Source organism: Phascolarctos cinereus, unplaced genomic scaffold, assembly GCF_003287225.1.
Source record: "Phascolarctos cinereus isolate Bilbo 61053 unplaced genomic scaffold, phaCin_HiC Scaffold_4;HRSCAF=312, whole genome shotgun sequence".
NCBI classification, from domain to species: Eukaryota; Metazoa; Chordata; class Mammalia; order Diprotodontia; family Phascolarctidae; genus Phascolarctos; species Phascolarctos cinereus.
The window spans coordinates 368612205-368630143 of NW_027555847.1; the positions used below are offsets into that span (position 1 = coordinate 368612205).

At 37.3% G+C, this 17939-nt stretch overlaps 1 pseudogene; it reads left to right on the forward strand.

The window, feature by feature from the left end:
• Window positions 1-6205: 6205 nt before the first annotated feature.
• LOC110213339 (cytidine deaminase pseudogene) lies at window positions 6206-6726 on the forward strand (annotated as a pseudogene).
• Window positions 6727-17939: the final 11213 nt, after the last annotated feature.

Consider the following 17939-nt stretch of genomic DNA (forward strand, 5'->3'; position numbering starts at 1 on the left):
TTTAAATATTTTACATTTGAGATGCCTACAGACACCTAATTCAAGATATCCAAAAGGCTGTTGGTGATACAGAGACTGTAGCTCAGTAGAGAAGTTATAGATAGATAAAAAGTTCTAATAATCATTTACATAGAAATGATAATTAAACCATTAGGAGCTGATAATGTGTCCAAAGGAGGTAATATAGAGGTAAAAGAGAAGAGAGTTCAAGATAAAGCTTTGGAATATAGTCTATAGATAGTGGGTGTGAACTAGATGAGGATCCAGCAAAGGAGACCAAGGAGTGGTCAGACAGGCAGGAGGAGAACCAGCAGAGAGCCATGTCACGAGAACTTAGAGAGAAAATGGAATCCAGGAGGAAATGGTGACCAACAGTATCAAAGGCTGTAGAGAGAGCAAGAAGGATTAGGATTAGGATTAGAAAGAAGGTCTTCAGATTTGGCAATTAAGAGATCATTGAAAATATAGAAAGACTTCAATCAATTCTATCATCCAAAATTTCAGGCTTATCATCTTTTTGTTGTTACTCAGCCATTTCAGTCATGTCTGATGCTTTGTGACCTCATATGGGGTTTTCTTGGCAAAGATACTAGAGCGGTTTTGAATTTCCTTCTCCAGCTCATTTTACAGATGAGGAAACTGAGTCATACAGCGTTAAATGACTTGCCCAGGGTTACACAGCTAGTGAAGTGTGTGAGGCCAGGTTTGAACTCAGGAAGATGATTCATCCTGATTCCAGGCCTAGCACTCTATCCCCTGAGCTACCTAGCTGCCACGATCTAGGTGTGTGACCCTACAAGTCACTTAATATCTCAGTGCTCTAGACAAGGGGTGTCAAAGTCAAATAGAAACAAATTCCTGCCAGCTGCATGTTGGTTTAGAAAACCACAAATTAAAATTATCTGTTACATTATATTTTTGTTTACTTTGTTAAATATTTCCCAATTATATTTTAACCTGGTTAGGACAGCCCTGGAGGTTTCCGCAGCTTCTACTGAAGGTTGCTGTGCTCTAGGCAAATAAGAGTGTAAAATGCAGAAAAAGTACTGACCCATATTGGTTGAAGGAGTTCTGTGTATCAACAAAATCACAGATATAGTTTCTAACCCTATCATTTTTTTCCATAGTGACCTGTCCTGAGGAAGTATTTCATAAACACTTGTCAAATCCCTCTTATCTACTTAAGTATTTAGGATGTAGGCCTAGTCTTCCCTTTTTCATTCATCTTAATTCTATCCCTCATTACTTGCTCCTTCTCACCTTCTTAGTTTCCCACAATTCTTAAAAAAAAAAAATCCTGTTCTTGACCCTGTATCCAGTTCGCTTACTGTCTCACTTCCTTATCATTGCTAAACTTTACGAAAAAAAAGTCTCTTCTCAATCTATCTTATTTTATTTTATTTTTAATTTATAGAATAAAACAAACATTTCCATAACATAGCATAATAAAAAAGATGATTCACATGCAAATCTATTATGTACAACTTGCTATTCATTTTAAATATATAATAAAATTATTATGTAAATTTCTTCCCCCCCACCCTAGAGGTGGGCTCTCTCTCTCTCTCTCTCTCTCATCATTCTATACATACTTCTATTCATCAGTTCTTTCTCTGAGCCAATGCATCTATTTTCTGACTGACCATTCTTCTCAATTCCTTGTAATCTAATTTCCTCCCCAACCACACTTATGAACTTCTCTCTAAGAAGTCATTGATAACACCCTAAATGCTTAATCCAATGACCTCACTTTGGTCATCTTCTCGACCTCTATTCATCATTTGATACTGCTGAGCAGCCATGTCTTGATATGTCCTCCTCCTTTGATGTCAGAGTAACCGCATTCTCTTTGGCTTCTTCTTTCCTATTTAAGCATTCTTTCTTCTCTTTGTCTCCTTCACTGGCACCTCCTCTTCTTCCTAACTTCATTAGGCTGATGTCCCCCAAAGCTTTGTCTTTGGTTCTTTTCTTTCTCTACAATTTATCCTTTGTCAAAATAATTTACTTGCAAGATGCATGTATCATTTCTATGCAGATGACTTTAAAAATCTATCTTTCTAGCCTCAATTTTTCATCTATACTTCACACTAGCATCTATTCTCTCAATTCATAATATTGCTATTGTTTTTAATTCTTCCTTACCCAAACTTTTTACATACAACCAATTCTTTAGTCAGGTCTAGGATTTTAAAAAAAAGAAAAAAGGAGAGACCAAGTTTCATATTCAGTTGATCTAGCTCACATTACATAATTTTTTTTTCCCATTTTGTTTGCTGCTTCACTGTGAGGAGAGTCATTCCGACTTTATATTTTTCCATGATTTGAACTGCTGTAAATTTTTTTGCTGTTAACCTTTTAAAATTTCTGACTTACTACCCCTCTTCCTACCCATCTACTACCAGTTCAAAACCAAAGACCGTTTTTGGTCCTCAACCGTGGGGCAGATTATCTATGTGACATTACAATGAGAGTAGGGCAGAACTGACCTGGCTGACAGTGATAGAATGAGTATCTTCAAACAGCTTCATCCCTCTATAACTGATGAGTTTCTAGGATTCCATCAAACCCCACCATGACCATGAGAGCCAGGATAAAAGACTAACAGCCTTCTCTGCTTCTATAAGAGCAACTCTTCCCTACCTTTCATCTCTTGCCCAGGAATTTGTATCCAAAATTAATGATGCTTTTCCTACTGTAAAGTCCAGGCCAATATGTTTCATTATAATCCCACTTGGACTCCCTGAACTTCAGAGGTATAGGCTACCTAGGCTAATGGCCCTTCCCTGGTTACCATTTTCTGTTTCCTCACATTCATGCATATCAAAATTCATACCTCCTGTAGCCCTATCACACTCTGTGCTACCCTCCCATCTTGACTTCCAGAACCTCTATTCTTTTAATTAGCAAACTCCCTTCATATATGAGTTGTTTCCTTCCCTCACAAATTGCTTATGTATATTTTTGGTATTTAATTTTCTACATATGTGGTCTTTCCATCTAATAGACTACAAGCTCTAATAAGGATAGGAACTGCGTGATTGTTGTTTTTGAATCTCCGGATGCCGCACAATGACTGACATATAGTAGAAACTGGTGCTCATTACCTGTTGATATGTAGTCAAAATGAAAAATACATATTCTTCATACTTTGTGTAACTGAATAATGCAAGACAAAAATTTTTCAAGAGTGTACCTATTCTTTTTAAGATCAGGAGTAGCTTACCTCTTGTTCACAAAACAGAAGAAAAAAGAAAGTTATTCTTCTTGTCATACTTACAACTTTTTAATAACATAAAAAACCTGAGAAGTTTCCAATGTGACAACCTTTTCTCTTGAAACTTCATTATGGCTTTCCTTGTTATTTTTCCTTTTCAGCATTTTAACTGTTCTAAAACCCTTAGAAAAGTACACACTCTACTTGTTGCTGTTTTTATTTTACTTTATTATTCTTAGGTTTATGTATATATCTATAGATAGATAGATAGATAGATAGATGGATAGATAGATAGATAGATAGATAGATAGATAGATAGATTTTGGGGGGAGTCTATGTTTTCTTTTTCATCATGGCTAATATGGAAATGTTTTGCATGGGTGCAAATGTGTAATCTACATCAAAATGTTTGCCTTCTCTAAGAGGGTGGAGGGGAGGGAAGGAAGGAGAGAATCTGGGACATCAAAACTGAAAAAAAGAATGTTAAAATTTTATGTTTATAAGTCATTATAAAAAGTGTAAAAACAGAAAAGTATATATATATATATGTGTATATATATGGGTTGTATACATATATGTGTATATATATATATATGTGTGTGTATATACATATATACATTTATAAATATATGTATGTATGTATGTATGTATGTATACATACACTGAGTATCCAAAAAACTAAGCAAATAAATTACCTAATGAGGATTTTTTTATGAAGACAAGTTGGATTTTATTTTTCCAGTGCCAAGTCACTGAAGTAACATCTGTTTAGTATAAATAAAACCAACTACAGAGTGAGAGAGTTTGCTCATTATGACCATCTATCCATTAGAAGTGAACATTAAGCAAACTTGGAATCAGGCATGTTGAATCCGTTTACTTTAATGAGGTATTTACTTGATGGAGAATTTTGACAAAGGACCCAGCAAAACTATTGCCGCGACAGGGATGATTATGATCCTGAGGTTATTAAGTGGGAAATCTGCAGCTTGAGGACTAGTTTAGTGGAAGAAGGTGTAGGCTAGAGGTGGGTCACACAATGACAGGGCTCTGAGCTTCAGGAATCCAAAGTGAATGTGAAAAGGCTTGTTTAATAAAAAGCAGGATAGTCTAATATGAGATTGTCTCAGTCTCTCAGACAGGAAGCTAAGCTGTCTGTCTTTCTTTTCATGATAGGTTCTTTGAAGAACCAAATTAAGCACAATCAAAAAGATTTATTAAGCATATATGGAAATGATCATGAGAATACTCTATATTGGCATAGTGCTGCTAACTTTCTCAGAGTGATATCATTGATCTAATTGGATCTTTTCAGCATTTTTAAGATACTACAAAGTGTTTTTCAGTACTAGAAATTAAATATATAAGAGCAACATGATGTGGTATAGAGATATCAAATGTGCGGTCTGTGGAATGCATGCAGCCCACAACACTCACGAGTGTGGCTCCAACCAGGTGAAAAAGTAGTTTTTATATGATTTTAATGTGTTGACGTATTGATAAAGAGACACATATTTGTATATATATATATATATATATATATATATATATATATATATATATATATATATATAATTATACATATATACATATATGTAAGTATATATGTAGTTTTCTAAGTCAGTTTGTAGCCCACTGGGATCCTTCTATACGGTTTAATGGCTCCATTTCTATTTAAGTTTAGCACCATTGGTGTAAAGAATGGAAGAGTCAGGAAAGCCAAGGCAAAAGCCCTGCTTTGGACACATACTGATCATATAACTTTAGGAAAACAACCATTCAGTGGTTCAAGTAGCTGCTTAAGATGATAAATTTTACAATAGCTTATCTTCCTTGGAAGTGTCTCCCTTGGAGTTCTCTATACCAATGAAATCTCAGGTTTAGTGCATATATGAACTGAACCTGTCATTGTGATTTTATTGATACATGCAATTTTTAGTGAGTAAACTCATATACTTCTTTCTCTTTCTTTTTCCTTCTCCTTCTCCCTCTCTCTCCTTCCTCTGTATGTCTGTCAGTCTATCCATTCTCTATCTATCCATTTATTATATATTACCTCTATTATATGTATATAGTTATATATAAATATACATTCATATGTGAAGTATGTTGTATATTAAGTATATATCATATGCACAAATGTGTATAAATACATATGTGTGTATCATGGTATATACATATGTATAATTAATATATACCATGCATTCTATATGTGCATATATGTATAGATATGTATTCATTGTTTTAGCCACTTCCTTGCCAATGTATACTGTGTATACACATACATAATATTACTGGTAAATAGATAGACAAGCAGAAAGAGAGATAGAGTAATGGAGAAACACATAAACAGAATGGAGAGGAGAACATCTTCTGGATATATAAAGACACGGAATCCTTGATAAGCTGAAAAGCTTAGAAAGGATCATGGCTGCTCCTAATGCCCACCCCCAAAACCCTCCTCACCTCTCTTTTTTTTGGGCATGGTGGGGGTGAGTCCATTTGCCCAGCATAAGAACATTTGGGTCCAAAGCCCTGGGGAAAGCACCACAGAATCCTCTTCCTCTACTTCTGCTAGTCTTTTTTCAGGTAGTGAACCAAGGCCTCTTATTTCCCCGACTGCCCAGCCTTCTCCAGGCTGCCAGGGTGCTACTCTCAGGTCTACCTCCTCTCATTCCCCAATCTTATTGTCATGGTATGAGGAAAAGTCAGTTCCTTGTTATTTATTTTTAAAAATATTTACTTATACATTGGTTACAAAATAAAATTGAAAGGATATAATAAAATATATCTATAAGATACATGTATATATACAGATACATGTGTATATGACTTGACCTATGATTTAATTAAAATAGAGCTTTCCCAGATGAGGACATTTTCTTTGCCAGATGGTATTTTCTTTGTAACTTACACTCTTATGTGGTTGCCTACAGCCCTAGATGATAAGTAAGTGACCCAGGGTAACATAGCCAATGTGTGTCAAATTTAGCACTTGAGGCCTGCTCTCTGCCTACTGCTGACCTGAGAGAAGACCTCCTCAGGGACAAAGTCATGGCTTAAGCACCCGTAGGACTGGCCCTGTGCCCAAACACTCAGGGACCTTTAGATCCAACTCAGATGTAGCAGCTCATTTGCAAGGGTCAAGAAGCCAAGGAGTTTGCTTACTGTCCCTACAGTAACTTCCCAGGGAGGGTTGGTTTCCTGACTCTGGATAGGCAGATTTTTTCAGGATGCAACATAGAAAATGCTTCCTACCCAGTAGACACCTGTGTAGAAGACATTGCCATGCAGAAGGCCATCTGAGAAGGACACAAAGAGTTCTGGGCCATTGCTATTACCAGTAATTTAGAGAATGACTTTATAGCACCATGTGGAGCCTGTAGACAAGTGATGAGAGAGTTTGGAAAATGTTGATATGTCTATATGATAAAAACAGATGCTATGAAGTCAGGATGGTCCATGAACTACTGCCTGGATCGTTTGTACCAGATGACCTGCAGAAGAGCTAGTGAACCCTGAAGATGGAATTGTCCAATTGAGCGAAGATTCGCTCTCAGTATTGTCCAGTAGCATCATCCCCAGGGCAATATTGATATAAATCAATGCCAGTGCTGACTAGGTCCTAAGCACTGGCTGCTTCTGCATCTCCTGTTCAGTCTAGGGACTTCTTTGCCATTTATACTTGAAGTGCATTGAACATTCTTTATGGTGATAGTGGAAAGAACACCAGCCTAGGAGTCAAGAGTCCTGTGTTGTATTCCTGGTTCTGCCTCTAACTTCTTATGCGACCTTACAGTAGTCATTTAGCCTCTCCAAGCCTCAGTTTCCTTTTCTGTCAAATCAGAATGTTGGCCTAAATCAGGGGTTCTTAATTTTGTTTATGTCCTGGACCCTCAGGCAGTCTGGTAAAGTTTATGGATCCTTTCTCAAAAGAATGCGCAAACTAATACATAGGATTACAAAGGAAACCAATTATATTGAAATATTAATGGCAAAATATTAAAAAAAAACCAATTTCACAGAACCCAGGTTAAGAATCTTTGGCCTAGGTAGTCTCTGAGGTTCTTTCCAACTCAAACATCCTATGTGTTAAGGTCCAACCTCTGTGTTACAGCTCAGCTCTAACATTCTATGTTCTCCAGTTTCTACTGTCAGGAATCCTGCTGACAGCCAAGATTTTTCTTTTCTCCTTCCATTGTCATTGGGGTCATGAAATAATGTAAAAGAATTATCCAGTTATTATATTAATTCTACTTAGCTGGAAGCAAATGGTGGCCCACCTTCTGATGACTTTAGTTTGAACTATGGGGGCCAAAATCACTGTGTATTCATGACTTGAGTCTAGCTTCCTCTCTGGATGTTGAACCTCATATTTGGTGAGGACCATACCACTCATAATAAAGCCAAAACCAGAAAGTGCGGCTTCTCCCAATTTTCACTGAAACAAACCAAAAATGTCATATGGCAATTGAGAAAGGACATACAGCTCTGAGGTTTAAATAACAAATGTCAGAGTGGTATGTCCTTTCTTGGTTGCCGTATGCTATAATTCACATTGTCTTGCACTGGTCCCATCCAAGTCTAAGCTTGGGAGGAAGGTGGTCCTCCATGATCCTAGTAACAGTGCTACTGTATGGACATATCACTGCCTCAATTTATCCTCTGGTTATCTTGACCCATTCTCTGTTGATTCTGCATTGTGGGTTTGTTTGTTTGTTTGTTTGTTTGTTTGTTTTTTAATTCATCTTCTTTCTGTAGTACCTGGCTAATTTCACATACCAGCCCCAAGGACCAAGGACTACCAAACTTTTTTATCTGTCATTTATTTTTGTGAATCCTTGACCTAATACTCTTGAAGTGTTTCATTCTTAAAGTTAATGAAGTTACTGTAAATATCATAGACGGGCCTTCACCAGCCTCTGCTCACAGCAGCCCATACCCAGTTTAACCACTTGGTCACCATAATATTCCCCCTCTCTTAACAAATCCAATAGAATAAGGATAATCAACAAGTTAGACAAGTCAGTAAGCATTTATTAAGGGTCTGCTATGTGCCAGGCACTGTGCTAAAGGCTAGAGATACAAAGAAAGGCAAAAACCATTCCCTGCCCTCAAGGAGCTCCCAGTCTAATGGGGAAGACAACATGGAACTATGTACAAACAAGATATGATGGAATAAATTGCTGGTAGTCTCAGAGGGAAGGTACCAAGATCACGGAGGACAAGGGGAGGGACCTGTGATTTCCTTGCTGTAGTGAACACTCAGATAAGGAAATTCCTCCTACCAAGGCAGACCATCCCCTTCCCTGCAACTTTATAGTGTCAGAGAGCAGTTTGGGGCATTGAGGGGTTAAGGGATTTGCTCAGGCTTCCATAGCCAGTATATGTCAGAGACAGGCCTTCAACTCAGATCATCCTGGCTTCAAGTTTTGCTCCCTATCAACCATGCAGCTTTGCCTCAACAAGTGTTAAGAGAGTAAATGATTACTGTATGCAAGAAACATAGTACATGGTCTTGAGTCTCAAACTGGTCACCAATTATCAGCCTGCATCATCTCCCAGTGTATTATTTTACCTGTCATTTCCTCTCCTGTGGATGCCATGAGGCCACACTTCATATACTTTATATTTTGTTTTTGTTTTTGAGAGGCAATCAGAGTTGAGTGCCTCACCCAGGGTCACATGGCTGGTAAGTGCCTGAGGCTGGATTTGAACTCGGGTCCTCCTGACTCCAGTGTTGGTGCTCTATCCACTGCTCCATCTAGTTGCCCTCCCCAACTTCTTATACTTTAGAGGGAAGGATGGCAGAGAGGGAGAAACATTTGGAATTCAATATTTTATAAAAATGAATGTCAAACATTATCTTTACATATAATTGGGAAAATAAAATACTATTTTAAAATAAACAAAAAAATTCAGCACTTGAACCCAGATCTTTTTGGCTATAACATAGTAAAAAAATTCACTATGGTAAAGTTAGAGTCTACATTAGGAAAACAATAAATATAGTGAATTATGTTATTAACAAATACAAATTTTAAATTCATATAATTCTATGAAGAGATCAAGAAAAAAAAAGAGCATTCATTTCCAAGTCTGCTTGGCCATAACAGCAAGAACTGCTGCTTTTTTTTGTGCTGCCGCCAAGGGAACGGGGCTAATATTTCCATACACTGAAGGTAGACACCCTGACCTCCTCCTCCACATTTGCCCTTGCCTCCATTACACCTCCAAACTACCACGATAGAGGCCAGGGCTACTTTGCCCTGATTTTTCACCATCTAGTCATCCAGACCAGCCTTTTTCCATCAAGTCATCCATCCACCTAACAGAATAAAAGCTTCCCTCAAAATCAAAAATCAATATCAAAATCAATTCTAGACTATGGCCTGAGATCAGAGCTGTCCTTACTGAATGGGGGTACATATACCAACCATCCCCAATCTTCCATGACCACCTACCCTTTCACCATCCAGTAAGCTGGATCAACATTGGACTTGTCCTGAACCCAGCCTCAGGGAAGAGAAAGTCAAATCATCTTCTAAGCAGGTGCCTGAGGCATAATTAACATGGTGACTTAATGGGAAGGACATGACAATCCACTGCCATAAAGCTAGCAAACTCTCTTTTCCAATGTTTGAGAATTGAAGACTGCTAGGCAAAAACTCCCTTCTCCTACTTCTGTTTCCCACTCTCTCCCTGGCCCTCCCTCACTGAATCCTTCTAATCTTCAACCACTCTTTATCCATTAGCTCTTTGCCTGATGCCTATAAATATGCTCAGAATTTACCCAATCTAAAACTACAACAAAAAACAACTTTTTACTTGACCATTCTATCCTTTCAAGTTATCCTCCTGTAATCTCACTTCTTTTTCACATAAACATTTCTAGAGTAAAAAAACAAAACTATCTAGACTTGTTGCCCCCACTTCCTCTACTCCCACTCACTCCTAACTCCTATCTTCTTATTTCACCATTAGAATGAAACTGTTCTCACCTAGATAACCAACAATTTCTTAATTGTTAAACCTAGTGACTTTTTTTGGTACTCATTATTCTTGACATCTTAGTTGTGTTTGACAGTGTTAACCAATACATTCTTTTTTTCTTATATGAATTTATTTATATTTAGTTTTTAACATTCACTGCCACAAGTTTTTGAGTTCCAAATTTTCACCCCATCTCACCCCTTCCCCACCCCAATATGGCATGCATTCTGAATATCCCTTCCCCTAGTCTGTCCTCTCTTCTATCTCTCCCCTCTTCTCTTATCTCCTTCCCCTTCTATTTTCCTGTAGGGCAGGATAGACTTCTGTACCCTATTTCCTGTATTTCTTATTTCCCAGTAGCATGTGAAAACATTTTTTTTAAACACATATTTTTAAAACTTTAGATTTCAAATTTTCTCTCTTCCTCCCTCCCCACCCACCCTTATTGAAAAGGCAATCCTATCCTGCCCTCCTATTTATTCTACTCTTTCTTTTCATCCTGTCCCTACTCAGAAGTATTTACTTCTGATTACCCCCTTTCCCAATCTGCCCTCTTCTCTATCATCCCCCTGCTCTCTTTTCCCCTCCTATTTTCCTGTACAGTAAGACAGATTTCCATATCCAATTGAATGTGTATGTTATTCCTTCTTTAAGCCAAATCCTATGACAATGAGATTCACTCATTCCCTCTCACCTTCCCCATTTCTCCTCCACTGTGAGACTTTTCTTTTCTGTCTTTATTTCTGTGAGATAATTTACCCCATTCTACCTCTCCCTTTCTTCTCTCTCCGAGTATAATCCTCTCTCATCCCTTGATTTTATTCTCCAGATATGACCCCTTAATCTTCAACTCACCCTGTGCCCTCTATCTATCTATCTATCTATCTATCTATCTATCTATCTATCTATCTATATACATACATATATTTTTTTTCCTCCAACTACCCTAATACTGACAAAGGTCTCATGAGTTATAAATATCATCTTTCCATGCAGGAATGTAAACAGTTCAATCTTAATAAGTCTCTTATGATTTCTCTTTCCTGTTTACCTCTTCATATTCCACTTGAGTCCTGTATTTGAAAGTCAAATTTTCTATTCAGCTCTGGTCTTTTCATCAGAATGCTTGAAAGTCCTCTATTTCACTGAATGACCATTTTTTCCCCTGAAGGATTATACTCAGTTTTGCTGGGTAGGTGATTCTTGGTTGTAATCCTATCTCCTTTGCCCTCTGGAATATTATATTCCATGCCCTGTGGTCCTTTAATGTAGAAGCTGCTAAATCTTGTGTTATCCTGATTGTGTTTCCACAGTACTTGAATTGTTTCTTTCTGGCAGCTTGTAATATTTTCTCCTTGACCTGGGAACTCTGGAATTTGGCTACAATATTCCTAGGAGTTTTCCTTTGGGGATCTCTTTCAGGAGGAGATCTGTGGATTCTTTCAATTTCTATTTTGCCCTCTGGTTCTAATATCAGGGCAGTTTTCCTTGATAATTTCTTGAAAGATGATGTCTAGGCTTTTTTTTGATCATGGCTTTCAGATAGTCCAATAATTTTTAAATTCTCTCTCCTGGATCTATTTTCCAGGTCAGTTGTTTTTCCAATGAGATATTTCACATTGTTTTCTAATTTTTCATTCTTTTGGATTTGTTGTGTCTTGATTTCTCATAAAGTCACTAGCTTCCAATTGCTCTGTTCTAATTTTTAAGGAAGTATTTTCTTCAGTAATCTTTTGGACTTCCTTTTCCATTTGGCCAATTTTGGGGGTGGCATTTTTCTCCTCATTGGCTTTTTGGACCTCTTTTGCCATTTGGGTTAGGCTATTTTTTAAGGTGTTATTTTCTTCAGTATTTTTTGGGTCTCCTTTAGCAAGCTGTTGACTTGTTTTTCATGATTTTCTTGCATCACTCTCATTTCTCTTCCCAGTTTTTCCTCTATTTCCCTTACTTGCTTCTCAAAATCCCTTTTGAGCTCTTCCAAGGCCTGGGACTGATTCATATTTTTCTTGGAGGCTTTGGATGTAGGAGCTTTGACTTTGTTGTCTTCTTCTGGTTGTATATTTTGATCTTCTTTTTCACCAAAGTAAGATAATATAGTGTGACTCTTTTTGCACTGCTTGCTCATGATCCGCCAATTACTTGAGTTTTAAACTCTTTGTTAAGGTAAGAGTCTGCTTCCAATGTGGAGAATGTACTGTCCCAAGCTTCAGGGGTTTGTATAGCTGTTTTCAGAGATACTTGTAGGGACCTGTAAATTTTCAGTTCTTCCAAGGTGGTATGATAAGGGGTGAGTTGTTTACTCCTTTCCTGGCCTATGACCACAAGTACTCCTTTCTGTCCTGTAACTGTGAGGAGAGATTTCTCTGCACAACCACTACAAGCTCCACCATGCCAGCGCTCCTCCTCACCCTAGCACTGCCACCCAGAACTGTAACCCAGATCCAAGAATGGGCAAAGCAAGAGATTCCTGCCTCAGCACTGGCAAAGAGATCCCTGTAATCACTCTCTGATCAGCCACTGGATTCCCCCTCAGTCTATGGGCCAGAAGCTCGGGAAGCAGATGCTTCCCCAGGGCCATGCTCTTGGGGAATGGAGCTGAGACCCCACCTTCCTCTCTCAGCCCCGCAGAAACAGACTTTTCCCACTGACCTTCTAAGTTGTCTTTGGCATTTGTGGATTGAGGAGTTTGGAAACCTCCACAGCTGACCAAGATTCAGTCCTCTGAGGCCTGCTCAAGGTTCTCTGCAGCCTGCACACCCACGCCGCACTACGCTCTGCTCCCAGACTGGCATGATACACCTTTCTGATCAATCATCCAGGTTACTTTGGGCTGGAAATTTGTTTCACTCTGTCTTTTTGTGGGTTCTGCTGCTTCAGAATTTGTTTAGACCATTTTTTCTTAGTATTTGGAGGGGTTTGGGGGACAGCTCAAGCAAGTCACTGCTTTCACTCTGCCATCTTAGCTCCACTGTTCCTAACCAACACATTCTTGATACCCTTTCCTTCGTGAGTTTTCATAGCACTCTTCTCTCCTTCTTCACTTTTTTAAAAAAAAATCTTTCTGACTATTCTTTCTCTGTCTTTGTTGCTGGGTTGTCATCTGTTATGCTTCTTGCATGTGTATATATTCTAAGGCTCTTTCTTGGATCCTCCTTATTTCTCTCTAAGTCTCTTTCTTCAGGAATCTCATCAGCTTCCATGGATTCGGTTATGATTTCTTTTGAGAAGCTGCTCATATCTACATTCAGTCTTTCTTCTTCTGGGCCATAGTTTTCTGTCAACAACTTTCTGCTGAGTATTACGTCCACAGATGTTCCAGTTACAACTCAACATGTCCAAAAAACAGACATCATCACCTTTATCCCTAAATAACCTTTCTTTCTGACTCCCCAACTTCTTTCTTTCTTTTTTTTTCTTTCTTTCTTTCTTTCTTTCTTTCTTTCTTCTTTCTTTCTTTCTTTCTTTCTTTCTTTCTTTCTTTCTTTCTTTCTTTCTTTCTTTTTTTTTTTTTTGGTGAGGCAATCTGTGTTAAGTGATTTGCCCAGGATCACATAGCAGGTAAGTGTCAAGTGTCTGAGGCCAAATTTGAACTCAGGTCTTCTTGACTCCAAGGTCAGAGCTCTATCCACTCAGCCACCTAGCTGCCCCTGACTCCCCAATTTCTAATGAGCATCTGTGTGAAATTAGCATTCTTTTGCTTCCCCAGATTTATAATTTGAGTCATTTTTGAATCATTATTCTACTTCCCGACCTACATGAAATTGGCTTACAACTTTTATTCATTCTAAATACCCAATAGCTCTCTTATCTGTCTTCTTCTTTCTATTTATTTGCTCTCCATTCTTCTCACCTTTCCACTGGGCTACTGCAATAGCATCCCAATTGTGCTCATTCTTCATGTCTGTCCCTTCTCTGAACCATTCTCCACACACCTTCCAAATTGATATTAATTTTTTTAGGCAATTGGGGTTAAGTGACTTTCCCAAGGTCACACAGCTAGTAAGTGTCAAGTGTTTGGTCTGAGGCTGGATTTGAACTCAGGTCCTCCTGACTTCAGGGCCAGTGCTCTATCTACTGTGCCACCTAGCTGCCCTTCAAAATGATGTTTCTAAAGCAGAGTTTTGGTCATGCTTTTTCATTGCTCAAGAAACTATATTGGTTTCCTGTTGGTTCTGGATAAACTACAAATTCCTACTTGTTGGCATTTGAAGCCCTTTACAATATGACACCAAGCTGGTTTTCTAGACTAATTTCACTTTATTTCTTTTCATATGCTATACATTCTATCTGACGTGGTCTGCTTACTCTTCCATATACAGGCTTCCATTTTCTGACTTTGTGCCTATGCACAGGTATATCCACACCTAAAATTTTCTCCCTCCCCTTCCTCTCCATTTCTTAGAATCCCTAGCTCAGTTTAGAGTATAGCTCAAGTGCCACTTTAAATCCCCTGCTCTTTTACTTCACATTTATTTGTGTGTACTTTGTATAAATATTTTAGATGATAATCTGGGTATATATTGTTGCGTCTTAGTAGAAAGTAAGGTCCCTGAGGGAAGAAACTATTTTCAATTTTTGTCTTTGTCTTGCCAGTACCTTTCAGCACCTGGAACATAACAGGCACTTTATAAATGTGATTGAATTGAACTGTTGAATTTGATTACATTGGAGCACTCATTTATGTCTTTAAAAAGCACATAACTTTAGGAATGGAAGTATATTTCCTAAACATGATTTTAAAAAAACCTCATGATATCTAAGATTTTTAGCTTACATTATTGGTGCATTATAAACATGTGTGTATCTATTATAAGTTGGCATGTAAGCATATACATATGACAAATATATATATGCATATACATACACACACATACATATCTTTATACACAAATATACATATGCATGGGAGTTTTCCTAATACGAATAGTGGTAAAGTGAGAATGAGCACTGTCTCTACTACTAATCAGCATGCTATCCAAAGTAATAAGAGAAGAAAAAGGAAGTGAGGAATAAACATAGGCAAAGACACAACCTTATCTCTATTTATAGAGAATTGGATGGCTTAATTAGAGAACTCTGAGAAATTATAAAAAATGAATCAAGACAATAATTCAGTAACATAGTAAGATATAAATGGATCCACAAAATAATCAGCATTTCTGCACATTGCTAACAAAAAGTAGGAGGAAGAGACAAGAAAGGGAATTTCACTTGAAATAAAACAAAATGAATAAAACTATTATTTTCAGTCAGTTAGTCAATAAGAACTTAATAAATGTCTATTATGTGCCAGGCACTATGCTAAGTGCTATTTTATGGGAGTTAATCTATTTATACACACACAACGACACAATGCTTTTTTACACAGGAAAGTAAGATCTGAGTTATTGGAGAAAGATTCGTTTTTCATGACTCAGACACCAACATAATAAAAAATAATAATAATGCTCAAACTATACTATAAATTTAGTGCTATAATAATCACACTATGAGGGGTACTTTTTTAGAATTAGACAAAAAAAACCCCTTACCTTCATTTGGAGGAATAAAAAGTGAGGAATATTTAAGAGTGTAATAGAAGAAGCTAAAATGGGTGTGACGGCATTACTAGATGTCAGACTACAAAGTGGTAACTGCCAAAAATATCTGCTCGTGGATAAAGAAGTTTAAAGTCATTCAATAGAATATGCTAGATCCGGGGTGGGCAACCTGTGGCCTCAAGGCCACATGTGGCCCTCTAGGTCCTCAAGTGCGGCCCTTTGACCAAATCCAAACTTCATAGAAGTCAAAGGGCCACACTTGAGGACCTAGAAGGCCACATGTGGCCTCCAGCCCACAGCTTCACCACCCCTGTGCTAGATAATCAAGACAAAACAAATGTACATGCCAATCTAATATTCAGTAAACTAAAAAATGGAAATTAGTGAGGAATGGACAGCTTATTCTTTAGGAATCTCAAAGCAAACTAGAAAGTAATTTGGTGAAAAATAGATTTTACTAGCAACTTTATATCCTATATAGCAATTAACTGCAGATAGTTCAGCAGACTAAAAATAAAAATCACACCATTAACAAATTTGAGGAGAATAAAAGCCTATTTTTTCATAATTATGGAGAAAGGAAGAATTCATACTTAGTCATCTTATAGAAGACACTATAAAAAACAAAACATGTAATCTTGATTTTATAAAAAAAATTAAAAGCTTTTACATAAGTAATCAATATAGCTAAATGCAAAAGGAAGGATGTAGAATGGGAAGAATCTTCACATTAACTGTCTATAAATGTCTGAGGCCCAAAATCCACAGGAAAGTGATATGAATCCATAGAATTCATAACTGTTCCTCCAATAGACAAATGGCCAAAGGGGATAGACAGTTTTCAAAGTCAGAAATATTAACTGCCATCTGATAAACTGTTCAAAATTACTAAAAATCAGAGAAATGCAAATGAAAATAAACACAAGGTATTGCTTAACCTCATCAAGCAAAGATGGGAAAATTGTGGGTAGACAGACATGACTCATTATTGGTGAGTTACAAACAGGTTCAAACATTTTGGAGGATAATTTATAAATATACAATTTATAATTTTATTCTCACTCTTTCCCTACAGATCCAATACTACTCCTTAGCTCTACCTCAAAAAGGTTATTGATAGCAAGAAAAGTCCTATGTGGATGAAAATATTCATGGTATCATTATTCATGATAACAAAAATACTGAAAAAAAGTATTTGCACAACTACTGAATAGGTGAACTGCCTATACTTTTTAAATGTTAAAGAATATTATTGTACTGTAAAGAATATAGAATACGAAGAATGCAGAGAAAGATTTGGGTGAAGTGATTCTGGCTGAAAGAAGCAAAGCCAAAATGATCACACCAAGGCAAATAAAGACAGTATTAACACAACATTAAATAAGTGAAATAAAATAGATGATATTTGTACTGTGTCATCAAATTTAAAGTACATATCCCTTCTTTCTGTTCACATTTAGTGAACACCAAAAATGCAAAATGATGTGTAATATCAGCCACAATCTCACTTTTGGGGGGGGTTGCTTATCCATCTTCAGGGAAAATGTTTGTTAAGGGAGGGTGTTGCTTTTGTCTCCTTGGGAAGTGTGTCTTATATCAAACAAATATATCCAACCATGCCAAATAAATAATTATGATGATTTTTATCATCATAAGAAATATCCCAGAAGCTTTTTTCTTTTAACCACAATTGGCCCAATACTTTGGGGGATTTGTTGGCTTTAAAATTCTTTCTCTCTGCTGCTGTATCTCCTCCTCGTGGTCTCTGTCAAGGTGCCAGTTCCCACTTTACCTTTTGGATTTCCATGTAGAACAAAATAGGCAGTGATATCTCCTAGGACTTTCATGGGGAGGGGGAAGGGAATTGAGGTGACAATTGTCAAACTCCTGGCATCCAGAGAACCCCTTTCCTCTCATCATCTTCTTATGACTCAGAGGACTTTGAGAAGGAGGAAGATGCTCATCTTTTTTTCTCCCTTAGTGCTAGTACCCTCCAAGCAGTAAATAAATATTTATTAAATTAAGTTGAAAGAGTTTTTTTTTGTTGTTTATTTTGCTTACAATCTAATGCAATCTTTATATGGCTCTCAGACCACAGTGAGAATTAACTGTACTTGAAGGACTACTAAAGTAGATGCTGCTAGACTTCAAATTTTACTGAATACAATTAGCATTTGCAAGGCATTGCAGAG